Genomic DNA, 10,183 nt, shown 5'->3' with positions numbered 1-10,183 from the left:
TATGCTCATTAGGCATTTCCTGAATCCTCGGTTACCTCTAAAAGTCTTTCTTTCTTTTTCTTTTAACTTTTTTTTTTTTTTTTTTGAGTTGGAGTCTCACTCTGTCGCCCAGACTGGAGTGCAGTGGCTGCTCCTGGCCGCCGCAGCCTTGACCTACTGGGCTCCAGCGATCCTTCCGCCTCAGCCTTCCAAGTAGCTGGAATTACAGGCATGCGCTACCATGCCCAGCCGATTTTTTTTTTTTTTTAAATTGTAGAGATGAGGTCTCGCTGCCCAGGCGGGTCTCAAACCCTCGGGCTCAGGCAATCCACTCACCTCAGCTTCCCAAAGGCACGGGATTACAGGCTGAGCCACCGAGCCTGGCTCTTTTAGCTATTTTAGCCTCTGTCTCCTCTCCTACCCCACTCCAAAATCCTTTCTTGGTGAGTCATGAATGGGCCAGACAGACCTCTCCCCTTTCCCAGTCTTTACTTTTCCCAGTTTATAGGGAAGTTTACTGCTCTGCCCTTCCCCCTCCTGCAGCCTCCCTCTCCCCCTCCACTTTCTGAGTCAGTACTGACTGAGATAGAAAATAGCTTCAAATGGGGTCCAAGAACAACCTTCATCAATACAACCTGGGTTGGTTGTTTAAAATGCAGAGTTCTGAACTTCTATCTTGTCTGTTCTGAAAGTTCTGTATTTTAACAGACTTTCCAAATGATACTCTTACTAGTTCTTCTCGTGTGCCAGACATTGCTCTAAGCACTTTGCATGTAACTCAATGTAACAACCTATGATGTAAGGATTATTATTACTATTACCTTCATTCTACAGATGAAGAAATTGAGGGAAAAAAGGTGATATAATTTACCCAAGGTCACACAACTGCTAAAGGATGGAACCAGGGTTCAAACTGGGGCAGATCACTCTACAGTCCCCTCACTCAAGCATATAGGACATTGCTGTGCCACCCCAAAGTTCGGGCATCATAGGTCTCACAAGTTAGAAACAAGGTTACCTGACTACATTTCTTAAGAAAAATAACACAAAACATGAAAATATGGTCATGGATGTAATCCTGAAGAATTTCTTTTTTTAAAGAAAGAAAGAAAAGAAGATCACACAAGTTCTTTTAAGGATTATTTCTTTTGTAGAAGTTACCATTTTCTGACTTATTCTATTTACTCTTATCTAGGGACTTAGACTTTGTGAAGTCATACTAACTTGCAGATTTATGCCCAATAAAGATGCAAATCGCTTATCTCCAATAGAGAGATAATCCCAAAGGTTACAGTTTACTGCCCTGTAAAACATTAATCAGTTTTGTTTCTAACTTAGAAATTTTATGCTAACATATCTTTATTATCATGCCTATAACCAGCTTCATTGTCATACTTTTTCTGTGTCTAATTAATGAAATGATTAAAATCTTTGATGTCCAGTCATTCTATGTTTGCAAAAAAAATTATGTTTTAACTTCTGAAAATTGTAATTTCACACTCCAGGGGTGAGTAAGCCATTTACAAGGACTCTTCTGACACAGTATTTTTCACAGCCAATTAAACCTGGGAAAAAGCACTTGCTTGGTACCTCCTCTTGTTCCAAAGTCACCGGCAGCATGATGCAGGAGGATAGGGCATAGACTCACGCCAAATAGGTGTGGGTTCAGGTATGACCATGTCTGTTTTTTTGCTTAACAATTTGGGGCATTTCACTTTTTTTCTCTAAGTCTCACTCAATGACCATGAAAGGAGGATAAGTGTTTCCTCATTAGCCACAATCCTCCTAATCACATAGGTTGGTGTGAGCATTAATTCAAGTAAGAAGCATTTAACATTGTGCTTGGGTCCTCCTAGGTACTTGGTTACCATCCCCTTCTCCCAGAGGAATGCTGGCAAATATTTAACTAGCGACAACAAAGAAAGTTTTCCATAGTGTAAACACTTCCACCATGGCTGGTTTCAATCCACCAGGTTGAACATGGAGTTGGGAAGAGACACACATAGTCAACTCTCATAAGCCTATATACAGTCTCTCGCTTTCCTTCTTCACCTAATAACTCACCCTGTTTCAAATCTCCTCGGCTCTAGCATCTCTTGATCAGGGAAGCTGCCCTAACCCACAGATCAGGACACGTCTTCTATTACTTTTGTTTCAAAACTTCTCACAATTTGTGATTTACCTCTAGTGCACCCGTTAGAGTGTCAGTGCCAGGAAGACAGAAACCACATGTGTTTTCCCCTCCATTGTATCTTCAGCAACTAGTTCAATGTCTGCTGCAAAGATGGGGCTCAATGCATATGTGATGAGTCAAGCAAATAAACAACTGAAGATAGAGAGGGGTCCATGGATGGGTGGGTGGATGGATGGACGGATGATGGATGAATGGAATTGGGTTTTGGTCTCTCTTCAAAGTTTTTATTTATTTGTTTGTTTGTTTGTTTATAGAGATGAGGTCTTGCTCTGTCATTCAGGCTGGAGTACAGTGATGCAATCATAGCTCACTGCAGTTTCAAACTCCCGGGCTCAAGTGATCCCTCCATCTCAGCCTCCCAAGAAGCTGGAACTATGAGTGCACCTCCACACCCAGCTAAATTTTTTTTAATGATTTTACAGGTTCTAGCTATGTTGCCCAGACTGGTCTTGAACCCCTGGCCTCAAGTGACCCTCCCACCTTAGCATCCCGTGTACCTGAGATTACGGGTGCAAGCCACTGTATCCAGCCCTCCTCCAAATTCAATGTGGTTACTTCTTTAAATTTTAGACTAGTGCTCTCAGAACACTTAGGCAAAAAGTTACTCCTATCAGTCCTATGTGGAAGTAATATCATCTGATGGCTGAAGGATCACATTGTGGGGCACATTTCCTGGACGGAAGTCTCCTGCCTACCTGGCTCCCAAAGACTAAAATATCATTTAATTTCTTTGAGGCCAAGTTCCATCAGTTGACTAGAAATTCCAGTGCCAGCCATTGTCTCAGTTGAGATGAGCTTACCACTCCTGCTTGGGCCTCAAAATTCAATCTCTGTCATCAAGATTGTTCTCCAAGGTCTCCTTTGAACTTGGGTCTACATACTCATTTCATTCTCCTCTGCAATGTTACATACCATGACTGGTGCATAATGCATTCTATCCAAGTTACAAGCTAAGATTAACATTTCCTTAGCATGACTCTTCCACAAAAATACTTTTCATTTGTACCTAGAAATATTTTCTCATAGTCAGAATTAGTGTTTCTGCTATCTAAAGATGTATTTTTTCCAGAGAGTGAATTTTAAAATGTGAAACTGACTGAAAAGTAAAGTGGTATTATTACTACTAATTAAAACCTAGGAGGTCTCCCTATTCATATCTCCTGATACAGGCTTTAACATATGCAAATCTGGGAGAAAAGAAGTCGTAATAAAAATAATGCCCAGGAGAGGTGAAGTAGATATGTATGCAAGTCACTTGAGTAGACTGATGAGGGTAAATTGCCATTTTTTAAATATCCCACCTGGACTGCATCATCCCTTCTGACATCTTTGCAATTTCAACCATTTAGCACAATTATGAGAAAAGTCTGAGCAGCAGATCGTGTGCTGCCAACATAAGATTGCAATGCAGCTTAGAACCCAGCTCTAGGAATCCTTTATTTCTAGCAGTGGAGAAATTGACATCCGCTTAGGTAAACTAAGCCCAGATCCAGTCTGACCCTTGCCTTGCTGACCAAATGCTTCTGATCAGGCCTCGCAGACAGGGCAGGACCAATCAAGTGCAGCCAGCTCAACTGCCGTGTGTACAGTTCACAGGGAGGAGTAGTTGGACATTCCAGGCAGGGCCTGGATTGGGCCTTGATCAGGGGTCATGGTGCAAGCCGAAGCTGATGCAGTTTCCCCACAGCAGTTGCTGGGAGTCTGGCTACCTCCCAACTTGAGAATGGAACTCAGTTCCTGGGGTGATCCATCCCACATATCTAAAAATATTATTGAAGTGATTTTATCTTCTACAACACCATAAAATGTATATATTTAAACATAAAAGTTAAATTCAAATGAAATAATGCAATATTAAGGAGCATGATAAAGCAAACCATATTTTGCAAGTTTATTCAAGGAAATTAAAAATAAACCAGTCGTAAAATCTCTTGCTCGATAGTAAAATGTGTTCATAGCTCAGCATTACAATGAGATACTTCCATTATACAATTTCTGAAAATTTATCTCCTCAAAAGGACACCTTTCAAGTGATGAAAAAAATTTAAAAAAAAAGACAAAACTTCATATATTGCACTTTCTAGTTTAATAATAACATATATGATAAGAAGAAATAAATGAAGCTAAAGGCATTTTTTTCATTTCCTCAGACTACCTGTCTGCACACAAGTCCTAACACATCGACCTCTCCCAGCTGGGTTCACCATGAGTGTTCAAACCAACTTGCACACCCGCGGGAACAGTCAGCACAGTGACTGCCAGTCACACTGCAGGAGAGACACACATACCCTCACTGCACATGCAAAGAGCTCATTTGAACTCATTCTCCTCATAGCAAGTAATCTGGCCTCCCTCGACCACCCTCAGTTTACTCTCAGAACCCTGGCAGTTGACCAACAGGTTGAAAAGTCCAATGTAATGACCCACTGGCAGCAGCAGAAGCAATAATATACAAAAGCAGAGAAGAGGAGCAATAAGAGGTAAGACCAGGTGGGGCAGAAAACCCCAACCAGGATAGCAGAGGTCTCCAGGTCACATGGGAGACTCCAGCCACTCTCAGTAACCCTTGAGAACACCACCAACTTGGAAGACAGAAAACCATCCAAGTGCAATCACACCACATTCTGGGGCAACCAATAGAGTATCCCCCGGCCTCTTGACTGGTGATCTGGGTGTGAAATGCAGGCTTACAATAAGGCACTTGAGCTGAAATAAACCATCATTTTTTGTGACTAAATTTGATTTCTGAAATTAGTTAAAAATCACTTACTCAGCTGCAGTGAACAACTAGAAAAAAAATTTAATTTAGAAATAAAAGTGCAGACCAGGTTCTGTGGCTCAGCCAGTAATCCCAGCATTTTGTGGGGAGGCGAGTGGATTGCCTGAACTTGTGGGTTCAAGACCAGTCCAGGCAACTTGGCAAGACTTTGCCTCTACAATTAAAAAAAAAATAGTCAGGCATTGTAGCACACCTGTAGTTCCAGCTACTTGAAAGGCTGAGGCGGAAGGATCGCCAGAGCCTAGCAGGTCAACACTGGGATGACCGTGCCACTGCACTCCAGCCTGGGCAATGGAGTGAGACTCCAATTCAAAAAAAAAGAAAGAAAAATGCAACCTAGGCAACAAAATGAGACTTTATCTCTATAAAAAATTAGGGCAAGCCCCCCATGCCCCCTCCCGTTCTAAGAGCTTTTCTATCCTCTCAATAAAGCCCTCTTTAAAAAAAAAAAAAAATTAACCAGGTGTGGTAGCACGCCTGTAATTCCAGCTACTTGGAAGGCTGAGGCAGAAGGATCGCCAGAGCCCAGCAGGTCGACACTGGGATGACCATGAGTGTGCCACTGCACTCCAGCCTGGGCAATGGAGTGAGACTCCAATTCAAAAAAAAAAAAGAAAGAAAGAAAAATGCAATCTGGGCAACAAAGTGAGACTTCATCTCTATATAAAATTAGGGCAACCCCCCCCCCCGGACCCCTTCCCATTGTGGGAGCTTTGTTGTCCTCTCAATAAAACCCTCAAAAAAAAATAGAAAAATTAGCCAGGTGTGGTGGTATACACCTGTATTCACTACTACTCGGGAGGCTGAAGCAGAAGGATCACTTGAACCCAGAAGTTCAAGGCTACAGTGAGCTATGATTGCACCACTGCACTCCAGTCTAGATGACAGAATGAGACCTCAACTCAAAAAAATTTAAATTTTTAAATAAATTAATAAATACATATTTTAAAAATCACTTAGAAACTGATATGGGTGAGTAAGGTATAAGAGAAAGGTATACGAGAAATGTTTTTTTCAATCAAAAATAAAACCTGACATAAATAATGAAATTGATTTGATTTGTGATTCCAAAGTAGGAGTTCTAAAAATAATTGGAGAAAGAACAGCTTGGTGAAATTATGTAGACTATCCTCCAAAGGAAGAAGCATATTCATTGTGAAATATCTTTCATGGTGTTGGATAGCAATTAGTCTTGTTAGAGCTTCTGGTCAAACGTGAGGGATGGAACACATGTAATGACTTTTATTTCATCTCTGGAACCCCATCAAAACAACAGTAAAGGGAAAGAAAAAAGAATGAGACCAGAGCGAGAAGCAGTGTCCTCACATTTCAGCAGATGAAAAGTAGGTAGAAGAGTATCAACTGACTAACAAAAGGGAACGTTCACAGCCTAACTTATCAGAGAAACACCAGGAGATCCCACAGGCCCTTGGGAAGGCGGACTTAGAGGCACCCAGCACAGCAAAGGGCAGGGTGAAGCAAGAGGCCAAAGCCAGATGGGCTCCTCTAAAGTCTCTTCTGGCTTTTTTGACTTAGTTTTTTAGGGGGGCTCTTTTGTTTGTTTTTGGTTTGTTTTAAGATGGGGTCTCACTCTATTACCCAGGCTGGAGTGCACTAGTGTCATCATGGCTTACTGTAGCCTCAAACTCCTGGGCTGAAGCAATTCTCCCAACTCAGCCTCCTGAGTGCTGGGACTACAGATACATGCCACCACGCCCAGCTCAAAGTGTTTATTCTAAATTATCCCCAGAGCACTTTGCCCTGCCTGCACCCAGAACACCAACACCAGGCAGAAAAGTAGTATTCTTTTTCCTGGAATATCTGAATGCTTCCAAAGAAAAACTTCTGGATACTAATTTTAGAATCCCTCATCAAAAAAGGCAGGCTCCCAGCCTGATTACTGCATGATCAATGCTACCATCTGAAAAGTCCTGGGCAAACACACAGAACTGCAAATCAACAATCTAGTGCTGTGCTCTAAATCGTGAATGGAAAGCCAGGGTCAACAGACCTTTAAGGAAGTCATCTAATACAGAAAACAGAGATCAAAACAAACACAGAGAAAAGAATTGAGAAGAAACAAAAGTAATGCATGTGTTAATATCAAAAGAACTATAATACATGTCCTCTGAGAGAAAAAAGATAGTATCGCATCCAAGAAACAAACACAGAATACTAGTGTAAAAGAAACAAGAAAGAGCCTGCAGAAATTAAAAATAAGAATTAAAGATAAAGTTCAGGATTTCTTACAGAAGGCAAAACAAGAGATAAAATGATAAACAACAGAAAAACCAAGAAAATTAGAAGCTCTGACTATGAAATTGGCCATCTAAATAACAGGACTTCAGAAGAAGTAAGTAAGCAAGATAAAGTTATCAAAGAAATCATACATTTTCCCAAAAAAACTAAAGACCCAGACTGCAAGGATGCACCGAGCACTCAGCACCATGAATGAAAAAAAGGCTCAAAACAGGGCACATTGGAGTTCTGTTTTAGATATACAAAGTTTAAGTGGCCTGTTAAACATGCCAGTGAGAATATCATAACAGATTTAGGAGTCCAGAGCTCAGGGGAGGAGTCAGAGTTGTGACATAGATTATGACACTGAATAACCTATGGAGAGTTAGACAAAAAAGGGTGAAAAGGAAAAGGAGAAACAGAAGAGAGAAGGGAAGACCAGGGCTCAGAGCAGAGGTAGGGAAGAATAGGAAGGGTCAGAGGAGGAGACGGGAGACACGGTATTCAGTATTAGGTATTTGAAAGAGGATGTCTGCACCACAGAAGAAAGTGCTTCAGGAAGGTGGGCGTGGCCCACTGCATCAAAGGCTGCCGGGGGAAACAAATAAGAGTGAAAGAGAGACCAGATAAGTGGGTCTAGTGAGCTGGAGAGCCCTCAGAATCTTGCTAAGAACCATCTCTCTCTCTCTCTCTCTCTCTCTCTCTCTCTCTCTCATAGGGTTAGACAGGAGTGCAGTGGTACAATAACTGCACACCACAGCCTTGACCTCCTGGCCTCAGGCGATCCTTCTCAGTCTCTCAAGTAGCCTCAGCCTCTCAAGTAGCTGGGACCACAGGCGGGTGCCGCTATGCCTGGCTAATTTTTGTATTTTTTTGTAGAGGCAAGGTCTCACTATGTTGCCCTGACTGGCCTCCAACTCTTGGGCGCAAGTGATTCTCCCACCTGAGCCTCTCAAAGTACTGAACCTCCACACCTGGCCGGAACCACACATCTTTGAGAAGCATTCATCTTTTTAAAAGAGTAGAGTCTCACTGGGGTGGGATGATGAGTGATACAGGATATTAAGCCCTTATGTGCCAAATAATGTAAAATGTTGTCTTAACATTAAAATAAATGTGGGCATTTTATAGAACAGAACACAGGATTTGCATTAATTTTTTAGATAAATCAGGAGACTCTTTTTTAAAAAAAAGACTAGCAAGTACTTTAACCATTTTTCTTAGGAAAAAAAAATTTCCAGACACAGTTCACAACATTTCAACAACAAAGTGCCAGTTGAGAAAGGGGTTTTCAGAAGTTGGGGATTTTAGAATATTAAGAAATGTTGGTATCCTGCTTCATTATAGATGGGTAACATAGGGGTCATAGACGGGAGACTTCTGGTTGCTAAGCCAATATCCAAACTCAGTGGAAGGACACTTCCTTCCATAGGGTTGATTTTCCTTCTTGCTGTCTTCCCTATGGGAATATACAGCCTGCTGCCTTATCAAGCCCAGTAGCAGCTAGTTTAGGCTCCAGTCTTCATCCTCAATAGGAAAGAGAGTAAAGGGATGCTCACTCCTGACTTTCCACGCTTTCCTCTTCCTCTCCCTGAGGTGGCTCTTCTGTATTCTCCTCCTCTTCCTCTCCTTCCTTCTTCTCTGGTGGCTTCTCATAAACCTTTTCTGAAGTTGCCATTATCACTCCATCCCAGGTAGATATTTCAGAAGCAAGATAGCTGGCATCACCCTCCTGGCCAAGGATCTTTCTACAGCCACCATGTGAAAGGCTTTGGACCAAAGTCTGAGCTGTGTAGTAGACCATGTCCTGCTGTTCCAGGGTCATGACTGTGTGTACTCTGAAGTTGCCAGTCTCACAGGGGTCAGTGATACCCACTGAACCTGGCAGGAATAGTCCTACAGCCAGAATCTACAAGCAACATCTGTATGCAACATTTATAGCCAAAGACTGTCTGGTGGGGCTGTTCATCACAGCATAATGACCAAGTAGGTACAGAATCCAGGGTGTGAGGGGCTCAAAGCCAGAAAAACGAATCCTCAAGTCCTGCAACAGTCTGATGAGAACTTCAACTGTGAACTGAGAAGCATTTTCCTCCAACCAGCGGGCATGTCGCATAGCGGCTAAGGCCCTCTTCAACACCTTGATATCCAAATGAAGCTCTGGGTCCAGTTTTCAGGTACTGGGTGGCATTCTTGTAATAAGAATTGTCACCGTAGCATCAGAAGAACTCATTTCAAAGCCAGTTTCGCTGGCCAGCATGGTCCAAACTTCAGATCCTGTGCTCTTAGGCTTTCTACAACTTTGTTCCCCAGAGCAGCAACAGCTTCCGTGTTGGCAGAATCTTTAGTATGACCACTAGGTCAGCTACGTTGTGTCCTGTAGTGATTGCTCCCTTTTAATATGATCCCACCTGTCAGTCTTCTTCGATTTGCACTTCAAACGTCCTCAGAACTACAGTCAGATCGTCAATCACATTGTTTACCTTTTGTCACTAAATAAAGGATAGAGGCCTGTCCAGCAGAATTAGGAGCCAGGTCCCGATTCCTCTTCAGCAAGGCCCCACTAGAGGAAGTCTCTCGTCAGGGGCTGACTTGACTCTAGGAAAGGCCATCTCACACAAATAGAAATCAAATGGAATATGTGGCACAAAGGGCCTGAACCCTCCTCCTGGGCCTCCTCTGGAGCCAAAATGCCGACCACGACCACCACCTCTGTCACCCCCATAGTACTGTAAGCACCAACCATGGAGGCCACACCAATCACTCCTTTCCTCTCAAATCAGGAGACTCTTAAGAAGTCAGGCTGGTTTGGGGTTCTGTTTCCCGATTTCCCTCCTCCCCTAAACCCCACGTACTTTTGTTCGGTGGCCAGGGCTGCCAGACTTTTAACTATATTCTTTAATACCTTAACAATTCAGTAGGAAAGTCCCAAAACATGTCCAAAACACATGGACGTTAACAAACAGCTCCCCCTGCTGGCCCAGTTTTTTAAA

At 42.5% G+C, this 10,183-nt stretch overlaps 1 pseudogene; it reads right to left on the bottom strand.

Moving 5' to 3' along the window:
* Positions 1 to 8,745: 8,745 nt before the first annotated feature.
* LOC103263840 lies at positions 8,746 to 9,817 on the bottom strand (annotated as a pseudogene).
* Between the last annotated feature and the right edge of the window lie 366 nt (positions 9,818 to 10,183).

This window comes from Carlito syrichta, unplaced genomic scaffold (assembly GCF_000164805.1).
Source record: "Carlito syrichta isolate Samal-C Ts95f unplaced genomic scaffold, Tarsius_syrichta-2.0.1 Scaffold305295, whole genome shotgun sequence".
In the NCBI taxonomy this organism is placed as follows: domain Eukaryota; kingdom Metazoa; phylum Chordata; class Mammalia; order Primates; family Tarsiidae; genus Carlito; species Carlito syrichta.
The sequence above is the reverse complement of the archived record's forward strand: the minus strand, read 5'-3'. Positions and strand labels throughout refer to the sequence as shown.